This window comes from Jaculus jaculus, chromosome 15 (assembly GCF_020740685.1).
Source record: "Jaculus jaculus isolate mJacJac1 chromosome 15, mJacJac1.mat.Y.cur, whole genome shotgun sequence".
In the NCBI taxonomy this organism is placed as follows: Eukaryota; Metazoa; Chordata; class Mammalia; order Rodentia; family Dipodidae; genus Jaculus; species Jaculus jaculus.
This window is the reverse complement of record NC_059116.1, coordinates 54,487,456-54,509,576: the sequence shown is the minus strand read 5'-3', so window position 1 is coordinate 54,509,576 and position 22,121 is coordinate 54,487,456. Positions and strand designations below refer to the sequence as shown.

The window sequence follows — 22,121 nt, the reverse complement described above, 5'->3', positions numbered from 1 at the left end:
CTCCTCTGGGGAGTGACCCAAACATCTATGTGGCAGTACACACCTTTCCACGCATCAGGGATATACTTTTTAAGTGGCCAGGGTTTTGGAGGTTCAGACCAAGGCTTCACCCCTATCTACTCAATAAGTCTTTGGCCAAGGGAAAGGAAGGAATCTGCTAGGAAAGGTTTGGGGGGGGGTGCAGACCATCAAGGGCTCAGGACAGCTGGAATGGAAAAAAGACTACAAATTGAGATAATACTGTTAACACCTCACCTGAAGCTGGGAGATGGAGTAGGAAAGACTTGGAAGGTGTGACATTTAAAGCCTCAGTTGGTTGTCTCCCCGAATCTGTTTTTGCCTGAAGCCCCTAACCCTTCCTCAGTGACTTCTATCTGCTACCCCTCCTCTTAACCCTGGATAGTGGCCACTCTATCTGGGTTCTTCAGCACCAGACTGGTTCCTAATGTGATTTGGAGGATACTCAAGTTCCTGGAAAGTTGTTTTTGCAGAAATATTAAATGGGCAGTTCTGGAAAGTGGGTATAGAAGGAAATATAGGGTAATCCAAAATGGTAGAAATCTAGATTTTCCAAAGTGGTAAGAGAGGAGACATTCAACAAATATTTATTGAGTGCCTACCCAAGTGTTAGGCATGGTTTACCCTCCTTAAAACAAAGGAAAAAAGATAAAATCAGGACAGAGGCAGCAGAAACAAATGGAAAGGATTGGAAAGGGGCAGTGGAGGGAACTGAGAAAGAAGCCTGAGGTGAGGGAGGGATCTGCTTAGGCCTCCTCTTCACCAAAATCCTCTTCCTCCTCTGCTGTAGCATCTTGGTATTGCTGATACTCAGAGACCAGGTCGTTCATGGTGCTCTCAGCTTCAGTGAACTCCATCTCGTCCATGCCCTCACCTGTGTACCAGTGCAGGAAGGCCTTCCGGCGGAACGTGGTTGTGAACTGCTCCGAGATGCGCTTGAAGAGCTCCTGGATGGCGGTGCTGTTGCCAATGAAGGTGACTGCCATCTTGAGGCCATGAGGTGGAATGTCACAGACATTGTCATAGACATTGTTGGGGATCCATTCCACGAAGTAGCTGCTGTTCTTGTTCTGCACGTTGAGCATCTGCTCGTCCACCTCCTTCATGGACGTGCGGCCCCGGAAGACAGCAGCCACTGTAAGGTACCGGCCATGGCGGGGGTCACAGGCAGCCATTTTTTTTATTCTTGGCATCGAAGACTTGCTGTGTGAGTTCAGGCACAGTGAGGGCCCGATTCTGCTGGCTTCCGCCGCTGGTGAGCCGGGCGAAGCCGGGCATGAAGAAGTGGAGACGTGGGAAGGGCACCATGTTGACTTCCAACTTGCGAAGGTCAGCACTGACTTGGCCTGGAAAGCGGAGGCAGGTGGTGACGCCGATCATGGTGGCAGAGACGAGGTAGTTCAGGTCCCCGTAGGTTGGTGTGGTCAGCTTGAGGGTACGGAAGCAGATGTCATAAAGGGCCTCGTTGTCAATGCAGTAGGTCTCATCAGTGTTCTCTACCAACTGATGGACAGAGAGGGTGGTGTTGTGAGGCTCAACCACAGTGTCGAAGACTTTGGGTGAGGGCAGGACTCTGAAGGTGTTCATAATGTGGTCAGAGTACTCTTCCCGGATCTTGGTGATGAGCAGGGTGCCCATGCCAGAGCCTGTGCCTCCACTCAGTGAGTGGGTCAGCTGGAAGCCTGGCAGGCAGTCACAGCTCTCAGCCTTCTTCAGAACCACATCCAGAACTGAGTCCACCAGCTCAGCCCCTTCTGTATAGCGGCCCTTAGCCCAGTTGTTGCTTGCCCCAGACTGACCAAAAACAAAGTTGTCTGGTCTGAAGATCTGCCCAAAAGGTCCGGAGCGAGGGCTGGAGAGATGGCTTAGCGGTTAAGCGCTTGCCTGTGAAGCCTAAGGACCCCGGTTCGAGGCTCGGTTCCCCAGGTCCCACGTTAGCCAGATGCACAAGGGGGCGCACGCGTCTGGAGTTCGTTTGCAGAGGCTGGAAGCCCTGGCGCGCCCACTCTCTCTCTCCCCCTCTATCTGTCTTTCTGTCTGTGTCTCTCGCTCTCAAATAAATAAATAAAAAATAAAAAATAAAAAGTTTAAAAAAAAAAAGGTCCGGAGCGAACAGAGTCCATGGTCCCGGGTTCTAAGTCCACCAAGATAGCTTGTGGAACATATTTGTCACCTGTGGCTTCATTGTAGTATACGGAGATGCGGTCCAGCTGCAGGTCGCTGTCCCCGTGGTAGGTACCGGTGGGGTCAATGCCGTGTTCATCGCTGATCACCTCCCAAAACTTGGCACCGATCTGGTTGCCACATTGACCGGCCTGGATATGCAAGATCTCCCTCATGATTAAGGCTTATAAGAATTTCTTTTGCTCGCTTAAGGTATAAGAAGAGATGCTAGCTTTTTTTCTCCTTTCCTGGACAGGGCCCGGGCTGAAGGATGTAACGTGGCCCGGAGGCTGGAGCAGCGAGATGCGTGCGACGGCAGGAAGGTTCTGAGAGGGAAGATAGCTTTTTTAAGGCAGTTTCAGTTAGGGATTGAGGCTTGAAGAGAACCCGGAGGTACCACTTTGCCCTGACACAAGAACAGAACTATTGGCTGAAGTGGAACTCATGTCTGGTTGAGACTGATCTGCAGCACCCCCTGCTGCCCACAGTCTACTGCACTACTTGGGTGGGCTGAACCTTGAGTCTGTCCTCCAAATTACTAGTCAATAAGGTCTTCCCCTTACATACCTGAACCTGATGTTATAAAAGCTGTGGCCTTCCAGCCCCTCCCTCTCTTCTCCTAGCAGGACCCCAGGTGTGTGTGTGTGTGTCTCTCTCCAGCTCTTATCTTGTGCTGCTCAGACATACTTAATCTGACTTCTATCCCCTCTCAGCCTGGCTAGGTGGGAATGGGAGTGCTCTTAGTTGGGTGATTTCTACCAGCAATGAAAACCTGACTGCAACAGTAAAGTGGCACCAAGGAGTGGGGTTGCTGCTAGACACTTGACTATGTGGCTTTGGCCTTTTGAAGGTGATTTTCAAGAGGAATGTGGAAGAATTTGAAACCTTGGCCTAAGCAGCCTTGCAGTGCTATAAGTACAGCTTGATGGACTATTCTGGTCAAAGTTGAAAGACCTGAAAGCAGTAAGAACTATGGACTGTGAGGTTTGGCTTATGAGGGTGAGAAAGAGCTTTGCTTGGACTGGGCTAGCAGTTTGTGGGAGGCTTGCTGTTATGCCTAGGTCCTGAGAAGTTGTGCAGGATTACTTTGCATAGAAATGAGCTGGTGTGAACAGAGGGATGTGGCACAGGAAAAAAAAAAATGAAATCTTTGGGCCTAAACTACTGTCCATTCACCTGCAAGTTGTTTGAGAGATTACAACCTTTGAAATTGGGCCAGCTGAGCTGCACTGTGGCAACAGGAAGAATGTGGACTCTTTTGAAAGGGCCTGAGTGCTCAAGGAGTGTCCTGTTCTTCAAAGTCAACTTTATTACCTGCTGGATTAACAAATTGGCACTCTGCCTGGTATTGTGGAGTATAAGAAGTACAGGAAAGAGAGGGTCATTGAATTTGCAACATGGTCTTGTGTTTTGGAAATGGCCATGGGCAGTGTGAAAGCAGGTTTGCTGGACACCTGCATGGAGGCCCCTAGGGCCATGAAGATGAATCATGGATTGCAGTGGAGACCCAGTGGAGATGCTGGGACCATGAGATGGCTGCTAAGGAGCTACCAGCCATGATAAAGTGTTCCAGGACAGTGAGTAGCCTAGCTGAAGGGGCAGAATTGGGATACCAGAGACTTGTTGCTGGTTAGAATTATGGGACTTGGAGATTTGTCACTGGCTGGAGTTGTTGGACTTAAAGCTACAGAGTTTGATGTTTGCCCTGGTTGCTTTAAATCTTGTATTGGTTGAATATTTCTTTGCTATGCCCAATGCCATCTTTTGCAGTGTGAATGTTTATTCTGTGCGATTATGGGTTTTTTGAGGTTATTATTATTATTTTTGTATTATAGCTCAGTTAAAAGATCTTGGACTATGGGGATGTATGAACATCACTGGAATTGATAAAAACTATGGGGACTTTTAAAGTTAGATGAATGCATTGCACTTTACATCATGTATGGTTATCAGTTTATGGGGGTCAGGGGCAGAATGTGGTGGTTTGATTCAGGTGTCCCCCATAAACCTAGGTGTTCTGAATGCTAGGTCCCCAGCTGATGAAGATTTGGGAATTAATGCCTCCTGGGGGGAGTGTATTGTTGGGGGCTAGCTTATGGGTGTTATAGCTAGTTTCCCCATGCCAGTATTTGGCACACTGTCCTGTTGGTATTGTCTACCTTATGTTGGCCAGGCGGTGATGTCCAACATCTGCTCATGCCATCATTTTCTCCTGCCATCATGAAGCTTCCCCTCAAGGCTATAAGCAAAAATAAACCTCTTTTTCCAAGAAGCTGCTCTTAGTTGGGTGATTTCTACCAGCAATGAGAAGCTGACTGCAACACTCAGCAAAAGGGAAACAGAAAAAGAGGCCAAGAGAAATGTCAGGGGTTATATGTCCTGTGCCCTTGGGGTATAGGGTTTGGGCAGTGGGAAGGTGGCTGGCCAGTGGAAGGGGGTGCTTATGGAGATAGGAGCTTAAGAGAGGAGCCAGGTTATCTAAGTCCCCAATGGAGCAGAAGAGAGAGCAGGCCCTTTGAAGGAAGAATTTAGTTCTGAGTTGGGAGGGGGAAGGAACTCTGAGACTGACATTCCAACATTTTTGGCTATATAAAAAAGGGACAAAGATAATTTTTGAAAGGGAAAAGTGTGAATTAAGAGCTTCTGGGGTTTAGGGGTGTAGTGGTCATATTTTTAACTTCTTTGAGATGAAAATGGGACAGAGTCATGCTGGAAGCTTTTTCTTATAATGTGTCAAAGGTTGCATCTGTTTTCCTGCATTGGATAAAGAGGTCTGCATCTGAAAGCACAGCAGTCTAGAGAGGGGCCTATAAATTTTAAGCATTAAAAATTAAAAGCATCAACTGTCAACAGTCAAGATTGTACCATTGTTAGCCTCCTCCTTGTTCTTCCCCCTCCACAGGGACCCTCCTTGTTGGGGTATGTGGGCCATGCATTGTGGGATTAGCCATCAGTTTTGTGTAGGAGGAAATGTCTCTGTGTATCATGACCCAACATGTGGCTCTGACATTCTTTCCGTTCCCTCTTCCGTAAATTTCCCTGAGCCATGTTGGGTTCATTTTAGGTTTGCTTCAGTGTTGAGGTCTTTGGAGCCTCTGTGTCTTTTACTACCAAAATTTCTATGCTTAGATGTTCTAATATCGTTAAATGAACAACAACTAAGAATAATAATTAAAGATTTAGCTTTTCCAGCTTGACACTTTTGGCTTTTTGAGGTAGGGTTTCAATCTAGCCCAGGCTGACCTGGAATTCACTATGTATTCTCAGAGTGGCCTCAAACTCATGCTGATCCTCCTACTTCTGCCTCCCAGGTGCTGCAACTAAAGGCATACACTACCATGCCTGGCTTAATACTCTTTCACTAATCTTTCTAAATCTGAGACTTTTAGCCTATACCAAGTAAGTGAAAGAGTAAAAAACTTTTATTTAACTAATAGTTTATTATACTTTCTATTTCCAAAAACTTCAATTAACTTTCTTTAACCAAGTTCTTTACTCCTACAGACAACACTACTTGCTTCCCTACCTTCCACCTAATGTTAATTACTCCTTTCAACCTTAGATAAATTCATCTGATGTGTCACCGGTAAATGTTGTGTCATGCACAGAAAATTCATATAGATCAGATCATATGATCAGATCATACTGGCTAATAGTTTTATTATGATCTAGGAAATTATTTTCTTAATGGCTCTGATTAACAATCTCTCCTAGAGCTGCCTCCCTGACTATTTAGCATCATCTATAACAAACTCTAGAAGGAAACTTCTTAACCACTTGGAACAACAGCCTGCCATGTGTACAGCATGCAATGTGATATTTGGCAAAAACGAAACTTAAAAGTCACAATTGTGTTACTAGAACTTCAACAATAAACTGTAGCAATCGTGGGGCATTAAATGTTGCTCACCTAGAGCAAAAATTATCTGTGGCCATGTTAGTCTCATGGAATAGTCAGCTTATAATTTTTCTGTATGTGATTTGACATCTCTATGACTGGCTGAGACAAATGTTGCTAAGTTTTACAATCCTCTGCTCCCATCAAACTAGACCCGTACATACCTCTTAAGTATAACTCATCCTCTTGTATTCCAGCACTCCCTCAAACCTACAGTTCACCCTCACATTTGCCTTCAATCTGACTTCTTCAGACTAGAGATAGATAAAGAAGGGGATTTGTAGAGTGTCTGTTCTTGTTGGATGTTAGGCCTTAGGAAACAAGGAAAGGGACTCCAGGTCAGCCACTTTTAAATAAAAATTTATTTGTTATTATTTTTATTGCAACTTCCATAATTATAGACAATAGACCATGGTAGTTGCCCCCCCCCCACTTTCCCCTTCACAACTCCACTCTCTGTCCATCATATCCCTTCCCCTTCTCAGTCTTTTGTTTCTGATGTCATCATCTTTTCCTCCTACTATGATGGTATTGTGTACGTAGTACCAGGCATTGCCAGATCATAGATATTCAGGCTGTACTATGTGTGGAAGAGTGCATTGTAAGGAGGCCTACCCTTCTTTCAGCTCTTACATTCTTTCCACCACCTCTTTTGCATTGGATCCTGAGCCTTGGAAGGTGTTATAGAGACGTTTCAGTTCTGAGCACTCTTCTGTCACTTCTTCTCAGCACTATGGTGACTTCTTAGTCACCACCATCTGAAAAGAGAAGCTTCTCTAACCAAAAGTGAGTGTAGCAATAATATGTGGGTATGAACATTAAGAGAAGTGCTTTATCCAGCAGTTTGATGAGCATTCAGCCAGACACCAGCAGACATTATACCTCTAGGGCTTCTGCTATCATAGGTTTTCAGTTTAAGCATGTATTCCCTCCCATGGAGTAGGCCTCCAGTCCAATTAGAGAGCAGTTGTTTTCCCTCATAACAGATATGCCACTGTTGGCTCATTTAGCCTGGCTAACCAAACTTAAGGCTTGTAGTGTCCATTGTTGTTTATCTCCACTGGATATTTCTCTCTCTCCCATGGAACTGTGTGAAGCATACCTTTTCCAGTTTTCTGTCAGCTAGTCTACATGGAGGGAGTTTTCAGCTCAGCTCCCAAAGTATTTTTCAGTGACTTTGCAGCCAAGGATGTGAAGTCTTCAGCAATAGGGTCTTCCCATCTATTCCTGGTGGAAAACCAAGAGCCTTGACAATGGCCTATAATGTTTTGGAGGGCATCAGGGACCTCCTTAGCCAACAATACACTGAAGGTATCCCATCTCTGGTACTGAAATTTTTCTTTTTTAAATTATTTATTATTTATTATTTATTTTTTTTCTCAATTTTTATTAACATTTTCCATGATTATAAAAAATATCCCATGGTAATACCCTCCACCTCCCCTCCCCACTATCCCCTTTGAAATTCCATTCTTCATCATATTCCCTCCCCATCTCAATCAGACTCTCTTTTATTTTGATGTCATGATCTTTTCCTCCTCTTATGATGGTCTTGTGTAGGTAGTGTCAGGCACTATGAGGTCATGGATATCCAGGCCATTTTATGTCTGGAGGGAGCACATTGTAAGGAGTCCTACCCTTCCTTTGGCTCTTACATTCTATCTGCCACCTCTTCCGCATTAGACCATGAGCCTTGGAAGGTGTGATCAAGATCTTACTCAGTACTCCAGTCACTTCTTTCCAGCACTATGATACCTTCTGAGTCATCTCAAGGTTACTGCCATCTGAAAAGAGAAGATTCTCTACCCAAAGTGAGAGTAGCGTTAATATAAGGGTATAAATATTAAGAGAAGTGGCACTGAAAATTTTCTAGTAACAATTTATGGCTTTAGGGTGCATCCTTGTGCAAAAATGTATGTTTCCATATGGCTTATTCATACACTCTTAGATTTTGATTAGCCCTCCCCGACCTTTCCTTTACTCAGTCTCTTCCTGTGATGTCACTTAGGTCTTTCCACACCCCAGTAATCTATTCTACTACTTACATATATACAATACCATCCCCTTAAGTCCCTCCCTTATATCCCCTTTCTAGCTTACTGGCCTCTGCTACTGAGTTTTATTCCAACTCATACAACTCCAAACATTTGTAGCAAGGATCCACATATGAGAAAGAACATGTGGTGCTTGGCTTTCTGGCCTTGGGTTACCTCACTATGTATAATCCTTCCAGGTCTATCCATTTCCATGCAAATTTCATTTTTCTTTACCACTGACTAGAACTCCATTGTATAAATGTACCACATCTTCATTACCACTGATCAGTTGAGGGACAGCTAGGTTGGTTCCATTTCTGAGCTATTGTGAATAGAGCAACAATGTACATGGATATGCAAGTGTCTCTAAGGTAGTGTGATAAGTTCTTAGGAAATATGCCTAGGAGTAGTACAGCAGCTCATATGGTAAATCAATTTTTAGCTGTCTCAGGACCTCCATACTGATTTCCACAATGGCTTTCCACAGTGTAGAAGAGTTCACATCATCAACAGCATTTATTGTCATTTATTTTCATGATGATGGCCATTCTGATAGGGGTGAGATGGAATCTTGAAGTAACTTTAATTTGTATTTCCCTGATGGCTAAGGATGTAGGATATTTTTTAGTTGTTTTTATGCCATCTGTATTTCTTCTTTTGAGAACTCTCTTTAGTTCCATAGCCCAATTTTTAATTGGGTTGTTTGATTTCTTATTACTTAGTTTTCTGAGTTTTTTGTATGTTCTGGATATTAATCCTCTGCCAAATATATCTCTAGCAAAGATATATAAAAGCTTTGTAATTTCATGAGAACCCAGTGGTTGATTTCTTGAATTTTATTTCCTGAGCAACTAGGGTTATTTCCTATGCCAATGCCTACTTTTTCCTCTAGAAATTTCAGAGTTTCAGGTCTGATATTAAGGTCATTGATCTCTTTGGATTTAATTCTTGATCATAGAGATAAGGATCTATTTTCATCCTTCTACATATAGATATCCAGTTTTCCCAGCACCATATGTTGAAGAGTATTTTTGGCATTTTGTCAAAGATCAGGTGGCTGTAGTTACCAGACTTACATTTAGGTCCTCTATTCTGTTCCATTGATATACGTCTGTTTTTGTGCCAGTACCATGCTGTTTTTGTTACTATGGCTTTCTAATATAGGTTAAATCAGGTGTGGTGATACCACCAGCCTTATTTTTGTTGCTCAAAATTGTCATGGCAATTCAAGGTTTTTTGTGCTTCAAAATTAATTTGAGGATTTTTCTTTTCTATTTTTGTGAGAAATACCATTAGAATTCTTATGGGGATTGCATTAAATGTGCAGATTGCTTTTGGTAAGATTACTATTTTCACAATATTGATTCTTCCCATCCAAAAAACATGGGGTGTCTCTCCATTTCCTAATGTCTCCTGCAAATTCTCTCTTGAGTGTTTTAAAGTTTTCATTGTAAAGATCCATCACTTCCTTGGTTAGGTTTATTCCAAGGTACTTTTTTTTGGAGTGATCCCCTGATTTCATTTCATTTCATATCTGCAAATAATCATAATTTGATCTCTTCCTTTCCAATATGTATCACTTTTATTCATGTCTCTTGCATCATTGCTATAGCTGAAGCTTCCAGTCCTATATTAAATAAAATTGGGGACAGTGTACATCCTTGTCTTATTCCTGATTTTAGTGGAAAAATTTCAAGTTTTTCTCTATTTAGTATTATGTTGGTTGTAGGTTTGTCTTAAATAGCCTTTATTATGTTGAGATATGTTCCTTCTATTCCCAGCTCATGTAGGACTTCTATCATGAAGGGACGTTGAATTTTGTCAAATGACTTTTCTGCATCTATTGAGATGATCATGTGATTTTTGTCCCTTACCCCATTTATATAGTGTTTTATTTATCAATTTGCATATCTTGAACCATCCCTACATATCTGGTATAAAGCTTACTTGGTCAGGGTGAATGATCTTTTTTGATATATTCTTGTATTCTGCTTGCTAATATCTTTTTGAAATTTTTGCATCTGTGTTCATGGGGGAGATTTTTTGTGGGTTTTTTTTTGTTGTTGTTGTTCTGTCTTTGTCTGATTTTCGTAACAGGGTAATACTAGCTTCATAGAAGGAGTTTGGTAGACTTCCTTATTTATCTATTTTATGGAAAGTTTGAGAATCATTGGTATTAGTTCTTCCATGAAGGTCTGGTAAAATTCACCAGTGAATGTATCTGTGTCTGGACTTTTTCTACTTGTAAGATCGATTGATCTATCTATCTATCTATCTATCTATCTATCTATCTATCTATCTATCTATCTAACTGCTTGGTTCTCCATAGTTGTATAGGTCTGTTTCAGTGTTTAATCTTTTCTTGATTTAACTTTGGTAGGTCATATTAACCAAGGAAATCATCCACTACATTTAGATTTTCAAACTTAATAGAGTATATGTTCTTAAAATATGTCCTTATGATTTTCAGAATTTCTTTGGTATCCATTGTAATGGCGCCTGTTTCATCTTTAATTTTATTAATTTGTGTCTCTTCTCTTTGTTCATCAGATTTGCTAAGGCTTTATCAATCCTATTTATCCTTTCAAAGAACTGGCTCTTTGTTTCATTGACTCTTTGGATTGTTTTTTGTTTCTATTTCATTAATTTCTGACTTAATCTTTATTTTTTCTTCCTGTGTACTGATTATGGTTTGTCTTGTTCTTTTTCCAAGGCCTTAAGGTGAAACATTAAGTTGTTTATATGTGACCTTTCTAATTTCTTAATATAGGTACTTAAAGCTTTAAATTTCCTTCTTAGGACGGCCTTCATTGTGTCCTACAGGGTTTGGTATGTTGTGTTTTCATTATCATTTGATGATTCTATGAATATTTTGATTTCTTTCTTGATGTGATTTCTTCATTGACCCATTCATCATTTAGTAGTGTTTTGCTTAATTTCCATGATTTTGTGTACGCTGTATAGCTTTTCCTGCTATTGATTTGTAGTTTAATCTCATTGTGATCAGACAGAGTGCAAGGAATTATTTCAGTTTTCCTGTATTTGTCAAGGCTTGCTTTGTGTCCTAATATATGGTCTATTTTAGAGAATGTCTCATGTACCACTGAAAAGAATGCATATTCTGCATAATTTGGATGAACTGTTTTGTAGATATCTATTAGGTCAATTTGTTCTATTAATTCAAGATGCAAAAATCTCTACAGTATAATACAAGAAAATCAAGATAATACAATCTCAACAAAAATTACCAATCCATCAGAAATGACCCCCAGTGAGACTGTTTTAGATCAAATGCCTGACAAAGAGTTTAAAAAGAGATGGTTATATCTATACTCAAAGAAATCAAAGAAGAAAACAAAGGAATCAAAAAAGAAAACCAGCTAGAACACAGGAAACCAAAATAATGATGTAAGGAGATCAATATAAGATATGAGTAAGGCAATAGAAATGATGAAAACCTCCTCCTAATAGGGAAAGTGATACCAGTACAGCTGCAGGAAGTCTTTAAACTGCCAAACAGACAAAATCAGGAAAGAACCTCTCACTGTTATATTATGATTAAACTACAAAACACACAAACCAAAGAAAATATAGTGAAAGCAGTTAGAGAGAAAAAAATCAAGTCACATACAAAAGCAAGCCCATCAGGATAATAGCAGATTACTCAACACAAACTTTAAAAGCCAGAAAGGCTTGGAATGATGTATTCCAAGTTCTGAAAGATAACAACTGTCAACCAAGATTATCCTACAAAGAGTTCCATCCAAACACAGATAAATAAGACAACACACACACACACACACACACACACACACACACACACACACAGTCAGACAAAAGGGATATATGAACACTAAACCAGCTCTACATAAAATACCTGAAGGGATTGTCCATGTTGAAGAGAACGAAAAGCACTCACATACAGAACCAGGAAAAAAATAAAGCATACCCAAATTATACTTAATTTAAGAGAGTAAAGGAAAATCAGAAATAACTACAAAATAAGAATGCAAGAATAAATGCAAACTTTCCAATAATAACTCGTAATACCAATGGCCTCAATGCCCCAACCAAAAGACAAAGGTTTTCAGACTGGGTAAAAAAGAAGGATCCTTTAGTTTGTTGCCTCTAAGAAACCCACCTTTCTATAAAGTTTAGAAAGGTTAGAAAACAGTGTTAAACAAATGGGCCTAGAAAACAGGCAGATGTTGCTATCCAAATATTCAAATAAAGAAAGTCACTTTGTATTGATTGAAGGAAAACTCCAACAGGAGGACATTACAGTTATAACATATGTGCACCTAACAAGGGGGCTCCCAATTTCATCAAGCATACAGTATTAGAATTAATTCCACAGATAACACCAAATCCAGTTGTAGTGGGTGACTTCAACATTGCACACTCATCAATTGACAGGTCATCATGGCAAAAAAAAAAAAAAATACAAAAACAAAAAACAGAGTTGCATCTGGATTAAATGAGGTCATAGAACAAATGGACCTAACAAATATCTACAGAACAGTTCATCCAAATGGTGCAGAATACACATTATTTCCAGCATCACATGCAACATTCTCCAAAATTAGGACACAAAGCAAACCTTTATAAGTAAGGGAAATTGAAATAATTCCTTGCACTCTATCTTATCACAATGGGAATAAACTGCAAATCAACAGCAAGAAAAGCTATAGTGCCTACACAAAATCATGGAAACTAAATAATACACTACTAAATGATGAATGGGTCAATGAAGAAATCAAGAAGGAATCGAAAGTTCATAAAATCAAATGACAATGAGAATACAACATAACAAACCTTTTGGGATACAATGAAGGCAGTCCTAAGGACGAAATTTATACTTTTAAGTGTGTATATTAAAATTTTAGTATGGTCACAAGTAAACAACTTAATGCTTCACCTTAAGGCCTTGGAAAAAGAAGAAAGCAAACTTAAAAGGGATTAGAGTATAGCTTCAAATGCATGGAAAATAGAATCTAGGAACTTGTGTAGGGATACTTAGTAACCCACATGGCATCTGCCATGTATTTTTCCATATGGAAGAAAGTTAGGAGAGCAAATAATGGTGACTCAAGGAAGAACAACAGAGAGAAAATATCAAAGCAGAGACCAGAATATATTAAAAGGAGAAATGAGTATTAAAGACAGTTTAACTCATGGTTACCCTGATAATTTAAAAAATTACAAAGTGCTGGGAATGGTGTTGTATGTCTTTAATGTGAGCACTTGGGAGGCAGAGGTAGGAGGATTACCATGAGTTCAAGGCCACCCTATTGCTACATAGTGAATTCTAGGTCAGCCTGGGCTACAGTGAGACACTACCTCAAAAATCCAAAAAGTAAAAATAATTTAAAAATAAAAACAAAAAATTTACACTGTTAGCAAGCCTAGAGTTGATGAGAGTACCCATGTGGTAGATTTGGAGTGTAAGGAAAGTACACACATAGTAGATTTGGAGACCAGAACAAAATCATACAAGTAATCAAAGTGCAAAATTATTTCAAATTATAAAACAGAAACAAGCAGAAAAGTCCAGATCAAGAAACAATATTATGTTCTCACACCCCCACCAACATGTTGGGTAGGAGTAGAGGCCAGTGTCATGTGTGTCCCGTCAGAGATGACAGTGAATCCAAACAGACAGACAGACAGTCAGACACACACACACACACATACACACACACACACACACACACACACACACACACACACACACACACACACAGAGGGGAGGAGGGGCCAGGAGGCTGCAGTCTTTATAGCATCAGATTCAGGTATTGTCATGGGAAACTTTTCCCCTGGAGAGAAGCATACACATGTCTTCAACTCAAATAGGGATTAACTGGCATACTAAAGTACAATTATTCCAATAACAATTTGGTAAACCAATTCATTTATTGGGGGGCATGAATAAAGGTTACTTAAATAGGAACATGGGGCCCCCAAAGCAGCCACTCTGATGGATATTCCTGTGTCAAAATTATTTCTTGGATGGTCCTCCCTCAGCCTCATGATAAGAGCTTATGTGCAGAGTATCAGGACCCCAGGTCAGCTGCACCATAGAGAACTCTCATTCTACCCTGAATGATAACTTTCCTGTGGCTGCTTATATAAATTCCTTATCCCATCCAGGAGTATGAGCCCACAGAGCAGAATTTCAGTGGGGCTCACTATACCAGGATTACCCCCACAAATGCTCCTCCCTCAGGCCTGAGGTAAGGGCTTACTTACAGAGTATGGAGAACTCAGATGGAGCTAATTTTTCCTAGATCTTTTATTCTATATACTCTATCTACTCTTTGAGGTTACAAGATCTTCTGTGTTATTTTATACAGCTGGTGTAGGTATATTTAAATCTCAGGTCTAAAAATTTTCCCCACACCTTTTCTTTGAGGTGATCCAACTGCTTTAGATAAATCTGGTAATAGTTGTTTACACCTTTCAATGCAGAGGAAATTTGCCATACAACAGGTATGCAAGGGGAAGACTTGATTGGTTTGTAGATTTGGAGGGCTGATGCCAGGGCCAGCCCATCTGAGCCAGCCTGCCCGGTTAGTACACTAGAATGTGGGCAACAGGGAGCACTCTAGATCAGTCTTGACCAGACATGAGTTCCATTTCTTCTAGGTATTATGTTCTTGTGCCAAGGTGAGGCAGCATGTGAGTGGCATCTTCTGGTTCTCTTTAGGCCTCAACCTCTAACTGAAATTGCCTAAAACAAGCTAGTTTTCTCCTATCCTCCTTCATTAGGAGCTTGAAATTTTAGAACCAAGAGAATTATTTAAGTAAAATCCTACATTAAAACAACTTTAGAATAACTTGGATTTTTTTAAGGTAGGGTCTCTAGCTCAGGATGACCTGGGATTCACTATTATGTATTCTCAGGCTGGACTTGAGCTCACAGTGATCCTACCGATATAGGATTTGGGGGTTTAAGGAAGGGTCCCAAGAATATATGAACCCCAAGTTTTGGATTCTATCCTGCCTTTAATAAGTCATTAATTAAAATGAACTCAAGAAGGATAAATTGTGAATTGTTAAATTTATTTAGGGCAAACTCACAAATTGTAGAGTTTAAGGGATATTGGGATTTAAGTGAAACTGAGGCTTATTAGAGTAAAACTGGAAGCATATAGACTTTAAAGAGAAACTGAGGCTTTTATTCATTTTTAAATTTTTATTTATTTAATAATATTATTTTTTTTCTTCAAGGTAGGGTTTCACTATAGCCCAGGCTGACCTGGACTTTACTATGTAGTCTCAAGGTGGCCTAGCACTCATGGCAATTCTCCTATCTCTGCTTTCCAAGTGCTGGGATTAAAGGTGTGTGACACCATGCCCAACTTGAAACTGAGGCTTTTAAACAGAGATTAAAGCCCTACAGACATGTGGAATTTTCACTTAAGAGAAACTCTGGCTTTTGAAGAGGGATTAGAGTAGAACTGCAAGCACATGGAAAGTGGACTCTAGAAGCTTGTATAGGAAGACAGGAGGAACCTACATGACATCTGCAATGTGTTTTTCTGTGTAAGGAAGTTAAGAGGGCAATTGGTGAAGCTGAAAGAAAAAAAATGAGAGAGTGGATATTAAAGCAGAGACCAGGAGATTCAGAGGAGAAATGAGTAGTGAAGAGGGTTACACTCATGGTTACCCTAAGCTTTAAAAAAGTACACAGGAGGGCTGAAGAGATGGCTTAGCGGTTAAGCACTTGCCTGTGAAGCCTAAGGACCCAAGTTCGAGGCTCAGTTCCCCAGGTCCCACGTTAGCCAGATGCACAAGGGGGCGCACGCGTCTGGAGTTCGTTTGCAGAGGCTGGAAGCCCTGGTGCGCCCATTCTCTCTCTCCCTCTATCTGTCTTTCTCTCTGTGTCTGTAGCTCTCAAATAAAGAAATAAAATTAAAAAAAAAAAAGTACACAGGTAGCAAGTCTAGAGCTGGTGAGAGCACCCATGTGATACATCTGGAGTATAAGGGAATATGCATGTGGTAGATTCAGAGACCAGAGGAAAATCATTGTAGCAATCAAAGTAAGAAATCACTCCAAACTATAACACAGAACATGCAGAAAAAACATCCAGATCAAGAAGCAGTATTCTATACCTGCAACCCCCCCACACTCAAGTCACCCAGTCAGGCTGGGAGAGAGGGGATGCCACTCATATTTATCCAAGCAGAGATGACAGGGAATCCAGAATGAGCAACAGAAAAAAAGCTGCAGCCTTTATAGTATAAAACATGTATTATTTTATCAAGTTCAGGTATGTAAGGGGAAGACCCAATTGGTTTGTAGATTTTGAGGGCAGACCCCAGGGCCAGACCACCTGGGCTGTTTATTTGGGTAGTGTGCTAGACTGTGGAAAGCAGGGGTGCTGTAGATCAGTCTCAATCAAACACAAGTTCCATTCCCAACAAGAGTTCCATTTTTGTGTCACAGTGAGGTGGCATGTGGGGTGGCATCTCCAGGTTCTCTTTGGGCCTCAATTTCTAACTGAAACTCCTTAAAAGAAACAATCTTTTCCCTCTACTCCTACCTCAGCCTCCAGAGTACTGGGATTAAAGGCTTGTACTACCACACCTAGCTAATTTTTGTTTGTTTGTTTGTTTTTTGTTTTTCAAGGTAGGGTCTCACTTTAGCCCAGGGTGATCTGAAATTCACTATGTAGTCTCAGGGTGGCCCTGAACTCTTAGTGATCCTCCTACCTCTGCCTCCTGAGTGCTGGGTCTGTGCCACCAGACCCAACTTAATTTGAGTTTTCAATAACCCTTCTGTTAGGCAAAAAATATAACCACTGATAAATTTTCTTTGGTGAAGGAAAATACAGCTAGAAAAATTATGTTCTTAGTTTTTTTTTTTTTTTCCTGATGCTAAGGACTGAACCCAGGGCCTTGAACTTGCTAGGAAAGTGCTCATCCACTGTGCTAAATCCCCAACTGAAAGTTCTTAGTTTTATCTTTACAGAGAAATCTGTAGCAATTAATCTGGTGTACTTTGAAGATACTTTGCATAACATAAAGCAATATTTTTTTGTTTTGTTTTTCGAGGTAGAGTCTCACTCTAGCTCAGGCTGACCAGGAATTCACTCTGTAGTCTCAGGGTGGCCTCGAACTTTCGGTGATCCTCCTACCTCTGCCTCCCGAGTGCTGGGATTAAAGGCGTACACCACACGCCCGGCTATATAAAGCAATTTTATGATTTGTTCCCTAATTTTTTGTTTATTTTATTTATTCATTTGAGAGTGACAGACAGATAAATAGGGGGAGAGAGAGAGAGAGAAAAGAGGAGAGAATGGGCACTCCAGGGCCTCCAGCCACTACAGATGAATTCCAGATGTGTGTGCCCTCTTGTGCATCTGGCTCCCATGGGTCCTGGGGCATCAAGCCTTGAACTGGGGTCCTTAGGCTTCACAGGCAAGTGCTTAACTGCTAAGCCATCTCTCCAGCCCTATCCCTAATATTTTTTAAATAGATGAAGCTTGGGTAAGGAACCTAACAGTTTATGGATAAATGCCATTAACATTAATTTGTGCAATAAAAGGTTTTAGTGTTATAATTTCAGATTAAGCATAACAAACAAAATTGGATTGTTTCTTTTATAAAATTTAAATAATAAACCCAATAATGAATATTTGGCAGAGTTAGCATGAGCAACACAGAATATTTTACTATCATTATAGGTATAATGTTTTCAGATATGAAATGTATATAACTGTTGTCATAAGCAAATATTATTATGAGCAAGAAAGGTGATAGAACAGATAATTAGATACTTACATGTGTCTAACAAGCTCTGCAGTTACTATTTAACCATTCTGTTAATATATTATTTCAGAGAAGCATATTGGAACCATCTTAAAACCCATTTGTATAGGGCCAGGCATGGTGGCATATGCTTTTAATACCAGCACACAGGAGGCTGAGTAGGAGTGTTGTAAGTCTGAGGCCTGCCTAGGACTACCTAGTGAATTTCAGGTCAGCATGGGCTAAAGCAAAGCCCTACCTCAAAATAAATAAATAAATAAATAAATAAAAAACAGGGCTAGATAAATGGCTTAGCAATTAAGCAGCTTGTCTGTAAAGCCTAAGGACCCAGGTTTGATTCCCCAGTACCCACATAAGCCAGATGCACAAGGTGGGGTATGCATGTGGAATTTGGCTAGAAGCCTTGGGGTGTCCATTCTCTCCCTCTTTTTCTCTTAAATAAATAAATAAAAATTTAAAAGGGGGGTGCTGGAGAAATGGATTAGAGGAGGTTAAGGTGCTTGCCTGCAAAGCCAAAGGACACAGGTTCAATTCCCCAGGACCCACATGAACCAGATGCCCAAGATGGCACATGAGTTCTTTTAGAGTGGCTAGAGGCTCTTGTGTGCCCATTCTCTCTCTCTCTTTTTCTCTCTCAAATAAAAATGAAATAGATAAAAATCAAAACAAAAATGATAAAAAAAATGAATAAAACCTCATTGGTACACATATATAAGCAAATCTTATGAACATTTGAGACTTCTTAATTAATACATCTAAATAATAAACATCTTTTGAACCACTGAAACTTATGGCTTTAAATTAAATCTGTAATATAATTTAGTAATATCTTAAAATATAACTAGGCAAGGCCAGGCATGGTAGCTCACGCCTTTAATCCCAGCACTCGGGAGGCAGAGGTAGGAGGATCGCTGCAAGTTTGAGGCCGGTCTGAGACTACATAGTGAATTCCAGGTCAGACTGGTCTAGAGTGAGACCCTGCCTCCAAACACACATACACACACACACACACACACACACACACACACACACCAAAAAACCCTAGACAAAAGTTTTGAAATAATATCTTATGGTGATGAAGGAGATTCAGGAGAAAGCTAGCTTCTTTTAGACAGTGTTAGCTAGGGTCAGGAGCCCAAAGTGAGAACCAGAAGATGTCACCCCAGTTTGAACTTGTTTCCTCCACAATGGCTGTAGCGCCCCCTGTTGCTTCCACAATCTAGCACACTACCTAGGTAGGCTAGCCTTTGGTTTCAGTCCCTGAATCTGCAAACCAATCAGGTCTTCCCCTTACATATCTGAGACTGATGAAAAATACATTTTTAATTGACTATAAAGACTTGTCAATGCTGATCTCTATCCTCTCTCTGTCCTGTGATCTTATCTATATGGACACATATAAGTTCACATCTCTTTGCCTAAGCTTTGATGAGGCAGAGAGAGGCTTCCCCTTGGTCTGGGCATTTCCCTGTTTGCCTTTTATCTGTGTCATTTTGGGGGGTAACTTCTCACTTTGATTACATGTATGATTCATCTTTGATCTCTGAGTCTAACACCTGTTTACTTCCTCTAAACTCCACATATACAACATGGATCTTTCCTTTAAATATGTGCCTGCTACATGTGTGATTTCTCTAATCTCAAGGTAACCATGAGTGTAATAACTCTCTTGAGTCCCTTTACTTCTCATTGGTCATCTGAATTTTCTATTTCTGCAACTCCACTACTAACCTCACTAGGAAGGACTGTTGGCTTTGCTTAGACTCACGACCCCCTTACTATACTGGCTGGGCCACTACAGGAATTATGTCAATCCCAATGAGAGGCTCACCATGATGTTCATGGGAAAAGTCCATAGGCCTTACACTACAATCTCTCACTTGGAAAGGACTATGTGTAGTAGGTGCAGGAGGAAAACTGGATAACTTTCCCCAACTCAAAAATCTCTGTAATCACACTCTTACTGCAGACACTGGTAACTTTATCTGGTGGTCCCTAATGGAACTTGGTTTGCATGCAGTACAGGACTAACTCTTTGTATTCACCCACAGATCCTTCAAAACACTACTGGTCTATGTATCCTAGTTACTCTGTTTCCTCAGGTTTACTACCTCCCTTTTGATGACTATATAGAAACACTAGAATAACATTCTTATAGATGAAAATGTGAGTTTGGAATATCAGCAATCCTTCTTACAACTTTGATAGGGACTGGTATAGCTGCAGGGATTGGTATTGATATTACGGCCCTAATTAAAGCAAACCAGACTTATTAGGCCTTGACTAACCTAATAGATTCTGATCTTGCCCAATTAGAAAAGTCAGTCCGTCACTTAGAATGGTCCCTGGATTCACTGGCTGAGGTGGTACTACAAAACAGAAGGGGACTAGACTTAGTTTTTCTACAGCAAGGGGGACTCTGCCAGGCTTTAGGAGAGCAATGTTGTTTATGTGTCAACAATTCAGGTGTTATTAGGGATAGCCTGGCCATAGTCCAGAAGAGACTAAAAGAAAGGGCCAAAATTAGACAAGAAAATCAAAGTTGGTACACGTTACTATTCAACTGGTCCCCTGGCTAACGATCCTGGTCTCCTCCCTAACAGGCCCACTTATTCTCTTGTTGCTTGCTCTTACTTGCAGACCATGTGTCATCAATGCATTAATCAAATGTGTTAAAGAACGCTTAGCCACAGTACAACTAATGGTCCTAAGGCAACAATATCAACCTCTAGAGACATCTCGAGGATTTGAGACCATACTCAAGGGGGGAACAAAAGAACTAAATTGAGTCCATGATAGGCTTCAGCAAAACACCTCCCAGGCTAGGCCTAACATTAGAACAAAGGGCCATTAATAAGTGACTGTCCTGGCTGGAGAAAAGCTGAGGTATTTCCTGGAAATTCAAGGTCTCTCAGCCCCAACCAATCAAGGATGTATAGATGTAATTGTAGACCAATCAAATGCAACCCTCATTCAAATTAGCCAATCAAACTGTAGAAGTAATTGCCTGCCAAAACCTTCCTTAATTATGCTTAAAGGAGCCTGCGAGCTCCTCTGGGGGTCGCTATTTTGTATGAATGGTCAACCCCCACATGCTAGCTGATTCTGCAGAATAAATGCTCTTTGCTTTTACATACTATTTGAGTTTGGGGTCTTCAGCAATTCTCCGACCCTTACAATCCTCTATGGCATCAGGGTCAAAAGCAGAGGTGAGGACTACTATGGGGGAGGAGGTGAGTGAGAGCACATTTCTGAGACCTTGGCTAGGACCTGGTGAGAATGGCAGGTACAGCAGAGAGAAGGCCTTGCATACAGAGTGAAACTACGGTACTATGGACCATTTGTCTGTTGGTTGGCAGAAGTTTGTTTTAAATCAGTGAGAATTTAGAAATCAAAACTATCCTTCTCAAGAGCCAGGCATGGTGGAACACGCCTTTAATCCCAGCACTCGGGAGGCAGAGATAGAAGGATTGCCATGAGTTCAAGGGCACCCTCTGCTGATGAATGGATAATGAAGAAAAGGCACATTTATATGATTTGGCAGTAAAGAAAAATGAAATTATGAGATTTGCAGGGAAATGGGTGGATCTGGAAAGGATTATACTTAGCGATGTTACTCAGGCCCACCAATGCTTCTCAAACTTTTCCATAAATTGAAAATGGAAGGAATCTTACTAAATTTTTCTATGAAGCCAGTATCACCCTGATACCAAAATCAGACAAAGTTAGAACAAAAAGATGGAAATTATAGATCAACCTCCTTCATGAACATAGATGCAAAAATTCTCAACAAAGTCTTGGCAACCAGGATGCAAGAATATATCAGAAAGATCATTCTCCCTGACCAAATAGGCTTTATCCAAGAAATGCAGGGATCATTTGACACACTCAAATCAATATATAATATACTATATAAATGGACTGAAGGACAAAAATCACATGATCATCTCATTAGATACAGAAAAAGCATTTGCTAAAATCCAAAATCCCTTCATGATAAAAGTCTTACAGAAAATGGGAATAGAAGGAACATATCTCACCATAATAAAGGCAATTTATAACAAACCTGCAACCAACATAATACTAAATGGAGAAAAACTTGAAGCATTTCCACTAAAATGAGGAACAAGACAAGGGTGTTCACTATTCCCACTTTTATTTAATATAGCCATACCAATAAGGCAAGAGACACACATAAGAGGGATATAAATTGGATAGTAAGAGATCAAA

At 40.6% G+C, this 22,121-nt stretch overlaps 1 pseudogene; it reads right to left on the bottom strand.

Annotated features, from left to right (window-relative positions):
• Positions 1 to 764: 764 nt before the first annotated feature.
• Positions 765 to 2,374, bottom strand: LOC101608354 (annotated as a pseudogene).
• Positions 2,375 to 22,121: the final 19,747 nt, after the last annotated feature.